The 8539-nt window shown below is 49.7% G+C and overlaps 1 long non-coding RNA gene across 1 annotated transcript; it reads left to right on the forward strand.

The window, feature by feature from the left end:
- The first annotated feature begins 4315 nt into the window (after positions 1–4315).
- LOC306647943 lies at positions 4316–7401 on the forward strand. Its single transcript, XR_013760222.1, has 2 exons — positions 4316–4523; positions 5596–7401. It is a non-coding gene; the product is annotated as an uncharacterized lncRNA (long non-coding RNA).
- The last annotated feature ends 1138 nt before the right edge of the window (positions 7402–8539 follow it).

Raw genomic sequence — 8539 nt, forward strand, 5'->3', positions numbered from 1 at the left:
CATTGTGTGCATGTACAAAAATATAACAACAATTCCCACCATTATGTACAACCATAATGTACAACCAATAAAAATGTGGGATAAAAGGTTACTGGCGGAATTTAGAAATGATTGCAGATACAACTCCCAAAGATTTGGCTTATTGAATAACAGGGAAAAGAAAAACAAGTATGCAAAAAATAGAATATTGGTTGTTGCTATCTGTAATAGCTATAATGAAAGTTAAAGAGTTCCGAGTGAGCTCTCAGTGTTTGACCAAGTACAGACTTTGGTTGGTCTGAGCTTTGGCTGTTAGGCTCAGCATCCCTCAAAGGACAGAGTTCTGCCAGGACAAGAGAGAGCACTCCTGAGACCTCACTGTTCAGAAGGCAGTCCATGGGGTGAAGGTGAAGCCAAGAAACTGCCTAAGGGCACTGCAAAGGGTCTGTCACATCTCGTGGTCAGTGTCATCAGCCTGGCACCTTTACTTGGAGATTGAAAATGACTAATTAGCATCTTTGGTTCTGATTGATGAAAGCAGAAGAGTTCAAGTGGTACAGGACCACTACTGACTAGTTATAGGAAGTTTGAGATCACAGTGAATACGATGATGTGTGATCCACACAGTGGACTGTCCTGAGGGAGCAGCCTCCTGAAGGACTGGGACAGAGTGTGTTTGTTTACTCAGAAAGGACTGTCTGCCCTCCTGGACATGCCAGCTGGAGCAGCCCAGGGCAAGTAGCAGACGTGCTTTGCAGGCAAGTTTTATGAACTGGTTTTATGATGACTGGGATATTTGCCTGCTGAATTTGACCACTGCCCATTTTATGGTAAATACTATGGTTAAAGGGGCCCCTTCTCCATGACACTCCAAGTGGACTTACTTCCACAAAATTGTCCATGGGTGGAGGGGTAGTTCAGTGGTAGAGCACTTGCCTGTCATGCACCAGGTCCATGATTTGACCCCAGCACTACTAAAAATAAATAAATTGACCAGTCCAAGGATCCTTGTAGGATTTGTTGTCCCACCTTCCCTGTATTGATCTGTAGGTCTATACAGAGGATGTTGGCAAGGGACTTGTCCCAGCACAGTGGAAATTTTAGATGGGTTGGGGAATGAGATGAACACAGTGGATTTGATGATGGTGAAATGCAAGTGTTGACACAGCACTATGGAAGTCTGGGAGGACCCACATGGGCTCTGCACTGACTCCAGCTGGTGTTAGGGTTGAATTGTAGGACACCAGTTAGTGTAGAGAATTGGAGAACTGGTGTTGTAACAGTGTGGTCTAAGAAAAAGTCACGTGCCACAGGCCTTGTAGGAAAGATGTCAGGCCTTGGCACCAGGGTGTTTTGTAGACCCAAAGACCACCCTGAGGAGGGTGAAGTTCTGGCAAGCTGCAGTGCCCTGAGAGAAGCATGAGCCAGTCCTTATTCCTGGGGATGCTGAAGAGAAGACTTCCCCAGGTCCTGAAGGTATTAACATTTTATTTCCTTTCCTTTCAAACCAGACCCCACCTTTGATCTGATGGATCACTAGCCCTCAAGAGAGAATCTCATCCCTGCTCTTCTCATGCCTTCATCTCCTCTTTTCCATTGTGCTGACCACATTCTAACATTACATATGATTTAGCACTTCAGTTTATATTTCCTCCTCTGTTTGCCTTGAATAACCGGCAAGCTCCTTGATAGCTGGAGTCTTTGTTTTCAGGTTTCATGCATGCAAGAGTGCCTGAGATGCAGATGTGCACTGAGCATCCATCGGAGCCATGTATAAGCACAGTACCCCAGCACCCCATTCATCTTCACCATCCAGGCAATGTGTCCAAAATGCTTTAATTCTCCCTCCAAGCAGGTAGTACTCAAGTGTTTCAATAATGGAAAAAAATTCTACTTTGGTAACTAAATCCTGCTGTGGGCAAAGGTCCAGCACAGCCCTGTGCGTCTCACTTCTCAGACTTCAGTGTCTGCTACTCACATTTTGTTGACATCTTAACTGTTCTCACCTGTCACAGATTCATTTAACTAAAGGCGTTTCTGTGAAAACTATGGAATTAAGATTAACTTTAAGTAATTTAAACAATTCACAAATCTCTTTCTCTTACCCTTAAATAATCTCAACTTTCAACTCAAACACTGTCCCTGTAATTGCAGATGAGTCAGGAATCACCTCCCAGCAAACTAATGAGAGAATGGCATTCCCAAATTGCACTTCAGGGTTCAGGCCTCATCTCTAAAATGTGCTGCCTCTAAGACCACATCAGCTGTCTCGGCACAGGGGACCTTTATCATTGTTTTCCTTTTTAAGATGGTAACATATTCCTAAAAGAAAATGCCTGTACCTCAGGCTAGGAAATACTGGTCCCTTGGTCGGACACTGTTAGGTGGAAAAAAAGGTGCAGTTATGGTTCATTGCTAGCTCCCAGAAACGCTCCACAGATACAGGTCTCATACAAGGAACCCTTTATTTTGTGGAGATGAGTTCACGTCTGCAAGGGGGAAGGGGGAAAAGAAAGGGAGAAAAAATGGCGCACAGTTTCTTTCAGACATAGGAATTTCGCGGGCTGAGAGGAACCAATCGTGGAGGAGAATTCTTACAGACTGACTGATGGGCCAATGACATATTAGGACGTAATGCTGAAGGCAGGAAGATTACAGCAATGTAAGTGGGAAATTCCTGTAACGTGAGAGGCGGGCTAACGCAGATTGACAGGTGGTGGGGGAAGCCAGGAATTCCTTACAGACACTATCCTGACTCTGCAAGCAAGAAATGTGATGGGCTGACAGATCTGGTGCCATGAGACTATTATAGGCCAGACTCTAAGGGAAATGACTAAACAGACTCCATTTTGCTCTGAGACTCCATGTTATGTAGGAAATAAGCTTCTCCCATGGGAACACCCTGCCTCTATGCCCATCATCAGTTACTTGGTGTGACATTTAATAATATACAATGGCAACTCCTATTGAAGCCAGAATTAAGGACAGGTAGTTAGTGTAGAAATAGGGAATCGGGTCAATTCGAGGAAATGAAGCCATGAAGCCATCTGCCTCTGGAAGTTGGAGACTGCCTCTGGAAGAATGGAATGTCAAGGATCCCTGGAGCCCATTGATTACCAAATTTACCTGCCTTTATCAAGGACTACAAGCAAGGAGCTGCTAATTAAAGCCCACTGGGCCCTTACCTGCCTGAGTCACCTTGGCCCTCCCCCTGCCCATGGCTTTTCACTTAATGTAAAACCAGGCCTAGTCACTAGGCAGGAAGGAGAGATAAGTGGGGAGAGAACTGGAGAACAAAAGAGAATTTAACCTATAAAAGATGTAGGGTGTGCTCACTTCTTGGGACTTTAGAACATCAGCCATGGCCCCCTTCTTCCTGCCGGGAGAAGTCTGTATTATTACCTTAAAATAAAACCTGCTTAATATGCTTGCCTTGGCATGCTTCTCTAGTGTTCAATCTTCAACATTAGAAGGAGCAGAACTCGTCACTGGTAAATGGCGGTATCACTATGTAGTAAAGAATTGTTCTCTTTTGGTCCCTATTGCTCCTAAACAATGTACCATGTGAACTGTGATTGTGTCGATGTTAGTAACCATTCTTTAGTTTGTACCTAGGTAAGGGTCATTCTGACCCACTTCCCCTCTGTGATGATCTCAGAATGTTAGTTTGTAATTTCGAATCATAGCAACAGACACTTATGATTGATGTCATTTTTGGTATAAGAACCCCTACAACCCTGTGGTCAGGGCTGTTCTCCCAATAGCCATTTTTTTGGGGCATCGTGTGAGACAGTCAGCTGGCCGGCTTAATAAAGACTCTCAGATTTGGACTTCTCAGTGGTGCTTGGGCTGTGCTTAGGTTGCACCCCGTAACAGAAAGGCCCTCCTGCACCCTGCTCCAGGGCAGCCCAGTGTTCCCTCCCTGTCAGGATTCTCTTCTGAGGAACCAGTGGCAGAGCTCCACTTTAGTCCACAGGCCTCCGCTCAGCGGCCCCACGCAGCCCATTCCTCCACTTTATGGCCCTGTCTGGGTACAATTCTCTCACTCTAACAAAAAATGACTGAAAACTTTCTTCTTCATGTATTTTCACAAAAATATGGACTCCGAATGGACTCCGAGTTACATTTGATGTGCTGTGCCCATTTGGGGAACATCTGAAAGAATATGCCTCCCAAAATTTCTGGGACCCCTTGGCTTCCCCTGCGGGCCCTTTAATGGCGACTGGCCCGCTAACTCCTGGAGACTACATTACCCAGGAGGCGCTGCGGCCGCGGCGCTGCCTACGAGGCTTCCGAGCGAGCGCGGGGCGTGTGGGCGGGACATCCGGCGTCTTCCTCCCGGCGGACATCTTGTCGGGCCCAGGGCCGAACCGAGGGAGCGGCGGCTCCGGAGCGCCGGGTCAGTTCCGCGCTCACCGACGCGGGGGAACCAGGAGGGACGCGCGGGTGGGAGCTGCGCGTCCCTGCGACGTCTCCGGGCGCCGGAGCCGCGAACCCCGGGAGGCGGGCGGCGGGGCGGGCTCGCCGCTGCGCCCGCAGCGCCCGTGGGCAGAGCGAAGCCCCGGCCCGCGCCTCCTGCGGCTCCTGAGGGGCGGCAAGCGGCGGGGCAGCGAGCGGGGGCGGCGGCCCGGCGGCGCCGGCGTCCGGCCGGCGGTCTGGGCCCGCACTGCCTTGGCCGGGGGCGCCGCCGTCCCCAGCCCTCGCGGAGGCGGCCTGCGGCGCCCAGCTCCTCCGAGCGTCCCCGCGGGGTCTGAGCGCAGCCCGGGGTCGCCCCGGGAGTCCCGCCCGCTCTCGGCCGGGCGGCCCGCCACCTCTCCCCGGCCGACCGTGGGCCGGGCCCGGTGGCGTCGAGAGTTCGGGCGACCTGGCCGCCTTCCGTGGAGCCCGCTGGGTGTGCCCGCAGGGCCGTCTTCCCGGTCGCGTTTCCTTCTCGTGACTTTGCATCGGGTGGGCCACTCTGGGCCCGCGCCCCACCTCCCTGCCCACCTTTCCCCAGTGACCGGCACTGTCCCATTCTTAGGGCTGCTGATAGCCCCTGGTGCACAGGGCTGGGCAAGGCGGCTTCGTGCTGTGCTCCCTTGCTGCCAGGAATTTGCCTTGGGCCCACCACGGTTTGATTTCAAAGCTGGAGGCCGTTCTTCATTTCAGTCTTCGCCTTCCTGTTCTGGACTCTTGTCTTATTTCAGACCCAGGGTCGTCTCTGCCACCCCCTCTGCAGTACTTTCCAGTGTTGGACTGGGTGGTGTGCACACACCCTTCAGTGCCTTAGCACACCCATCCTTTGTTTCTAATAAATTTCTTGGGCGTAGGCATGCATTTCTACATAGTGTTTATCGGTCACCAACAAGCAGCCAAGGCTCTGCCGAAAGCAGAGGATGAGGTTGTAGACTGCCTACCTTTTCTTCCTGTGCTGCGTCATTGTATCTTTGTCCCTTGTGGGGCCTTCTCCATTCTGTGACTTAGGTTCCCACACAGCAGACTTTCACACCAATCCTAGCCCCATCCTGCCAACAATCCCATAGACTTAACCCCGAGTATACTAGACACACGTTTGTGATGCATTACCCCCTCCCATCAAAGTCAGCTTGTGTGTCAACAATATTTTTCTGCCTTCAGGTTGTTGATGCAGGGGAAGGATGAAGAGGTACCTTCAAAGCAGAGCTTTTCTGTAGAACTGTAGCATAGTAGGACTTCTACAGCCACTCCATCCATCCAGGTGGCTCACCCTTGTGATGTATGTGACCCCATCTTGAAAGATATTTTGCTACTGGAGGGAGCACACCGTGGACTTAAAACTTACACATGTAGGGCATGTGGGAGACAATTCTGGTTCATTGCAGATTTTAACCAGAACTTAGAGCATTACAGTGGAGAGAAACCTTCACAGAGAGATGAAGGCAAGACTTCACTGGTGAAGAATTGCAGTTTGTGAAGAACCTCACTTCTTAGAAAACCTCTTTACCTGTGAGGAGGAGCAAAACTTTCATGTAGCTTGGGCTGTTGCCATCAAAAGATCATCCGTAACAAGAGAAAGACAGCCCAGAGAACTGCAAGCAGGGAGATCCTGCATGTTGGACAGATGCATTACAAGTGCAGTGAATGTGGGAAAGCTTTTAGTCGCAAAGATACACTTGTCCAGCACCAGAGGATCCATAGCGGGGAAAAGCCTTATGAGTGCGGTGAGTGTGGGAAAGCCTTTAGTCGTAAAGCTACACTTGTCCAGCACCAGAGGATCCACACTGGAGAAAGGCCTTATGAGTGCAATGAATGTGGAAAAGCCTTCAGTCGAAAAGACAACCTTACTCAGCACAAGAGAATCCACACAGGAGAAATGCCTTATAAGTGTGGTGAATGTGGAAAGTATTTCAGCCATCACTCTAACCTAATCGTACACCAGAGAGTACACAATGGAGCAAGGCCTTACAAGTGCAATGACTGTGGGAAAGTCTTCAGACACAAATCCACACTTGTTCAGCATGAAAGCATCCACACTGGAGAAAATCCTTATGATTGCAGTGATTGTGGGAAATCCTTTGGCCACAAATATACTCTCATTAAACACCAGAGAATTCACACTGAGACAAAGCCTTTTGAATGCACTGAATGTGGGAGATTCTTTAGTCGAAGCTCTGACTTTATCGCACACCAGAGGGTTCACACAGGTGAAAGGCCTTTTGTGTGCAGTAAGTGTGGGAAAGACTTCATCAGAACCTCCCATCTTGTTCGGCATCAGAGGGTGCACACAGGGGAAAGGCCCTATGAGTGCAGTGAGTGTGGGAAGGCCTACAGCTTAAGCTCCCACCTCGTTCGGCATCAGAAGATTCATGCTGCAGGGAACTTTAGCTGAGCTGTCCACATGGCAGGATTCATCAGTGAGATGTCAGGCCTGCCTTGCACTTCCTGACCTCCTCAAGTTGCTGTCAAGTTGTTGAGATGGCTAAAGCCATCTCAGCTTCTCCAGCTTGGTTACCCAGCATCTTCAGGAACAGCACGACTTGAACTCTCTCCAAGGCCCAGGGTGAGCCAGGGGACACCTGAGTTCACAGGGTCCTCATTCCTTTCTGTGACTAGTGCAGTTATGAATATGACCCATCTTCAGCCAAGAGGACCTGAGATGTGTTCTGCTGGTAACTTACAGAGGTTTTCTTTCTTCATGGACATTGTTGATCTTACATAAAATTTGGTTTTTGTTTGAGACAGTGTCTTGCTATGTTGCCAAAGCTGGCCTTGAACTCATGGGCTCAAATGATTCTCAGACTGCAGCCCTCAAGTAGTTGGGATTGCAAGCACTTGCCACTGTGCCCAGCTTTTACGTGAAATTTCAGCAGATGTTTTCACACTCCCAGGTCACCTAGCCTGGAAGAGTACTTGCCTCATGTTGCTCTGGTTTATAATAATAAAAGGCTTTATAATTTAAGCCACCTTTAATCTTGGGGGTTCTTTTCATTTTCTGAAGTGGATTGAGAAAAGAATTAGTCCCTGCCTCTGTGGGGACTTCCAGCTTTCTGTGGGACAAGGGCTGGGCAGAGAACAGTTCTCCATTCAGTGTTTGTGTTATTTCTTTCTTCTCAATTTGAGTTTCTCAGACATTGGTTTTTCCATGGGTTGAACTTCTGAATATGGGTTTGGTAAGAAAGGGACACTTGCACATTGGGACAGTTTTATTCTCTGGTGTCCAACTTCTCTATAGGGAAAAAGTATTTATTTATTTGTTCCTTCGTCAGTTCAATCCTTTTGGTCTTTATTTCCTGCACTTCAGTGGTGGTTCCGCATACCTCTGACATCTGATGTCCCTCATGCAACATCTGCATTGAAGTATTAACGTGCTGTGTCCTTGACCCCCCTGAAGCACTTCGGGTCTTCCAGGCAGACGTCCCTACCCAGAATACCTATATATAACTTATGGGTGCCACATGTGTGTATTGGGTGGGAGGACAGGAGCAGCAGTAAATTGGAAAGGCACTGGACAGAGCAGCCCCAGCCACGAGCTTGGATGAACCAGAACATGTGGAAGAGAAAGGGAAGCCCAAGAGCTGCCTCTGCCTGAGCAGTGATAAAGGGTGGTAAGCGGCTTGAGTGGGCTCCTCAGCTGTGGTCAGGAGTGGGCGAGGGAAAGGATGGCACTTGCAGGAGTGACAGCAACAGCCTCCCTCCCACAGTGCTCAGGTTGCCCAGGGGAAGACCCTGCCACCAGACCTTCAACCTGACTGGCCAGCTCCTGATGGGGCCCCAGATATGTTGCATGGGGACCATTCCCAGCTGTCCTTCCCCATTGCAGCTCCTGTGCCCAGGTCTAATGCCGCCAGCACTCTGTTCTGTAGACTCAGGGTAGTGGCACACGTTACTAAGACATACCTGGGGTGGGCCTACATCAGCTGCCCAGGATCACTACAGCCCGGTCCTCAGGTGGCTCCATGCAGGAATAGACAGCCCATGTTGGGAAGCTGGAGCAGGAGAGGGCTGCAAGTAGGTGGGCTCTGGATCCCTTGGGGAATGGGGAAACCTCTAGTGGGCCTGTCTGCCCAGGAGTTAGGCTCTGCCCTCCCTAAGACTCCTCCTG

Source organism: Sciurus vulgaris, assembly GCF_902686455.1.
Source record: "Sciurus vulgaris genome assembly, chromosome: 17".
NCBI classification, from domain to species: Eukaryota; Metazoa; Chordata; class Mammalia; order Rodentia; family Sciuridae; genus Sciurus; species Sciurus vulgaris.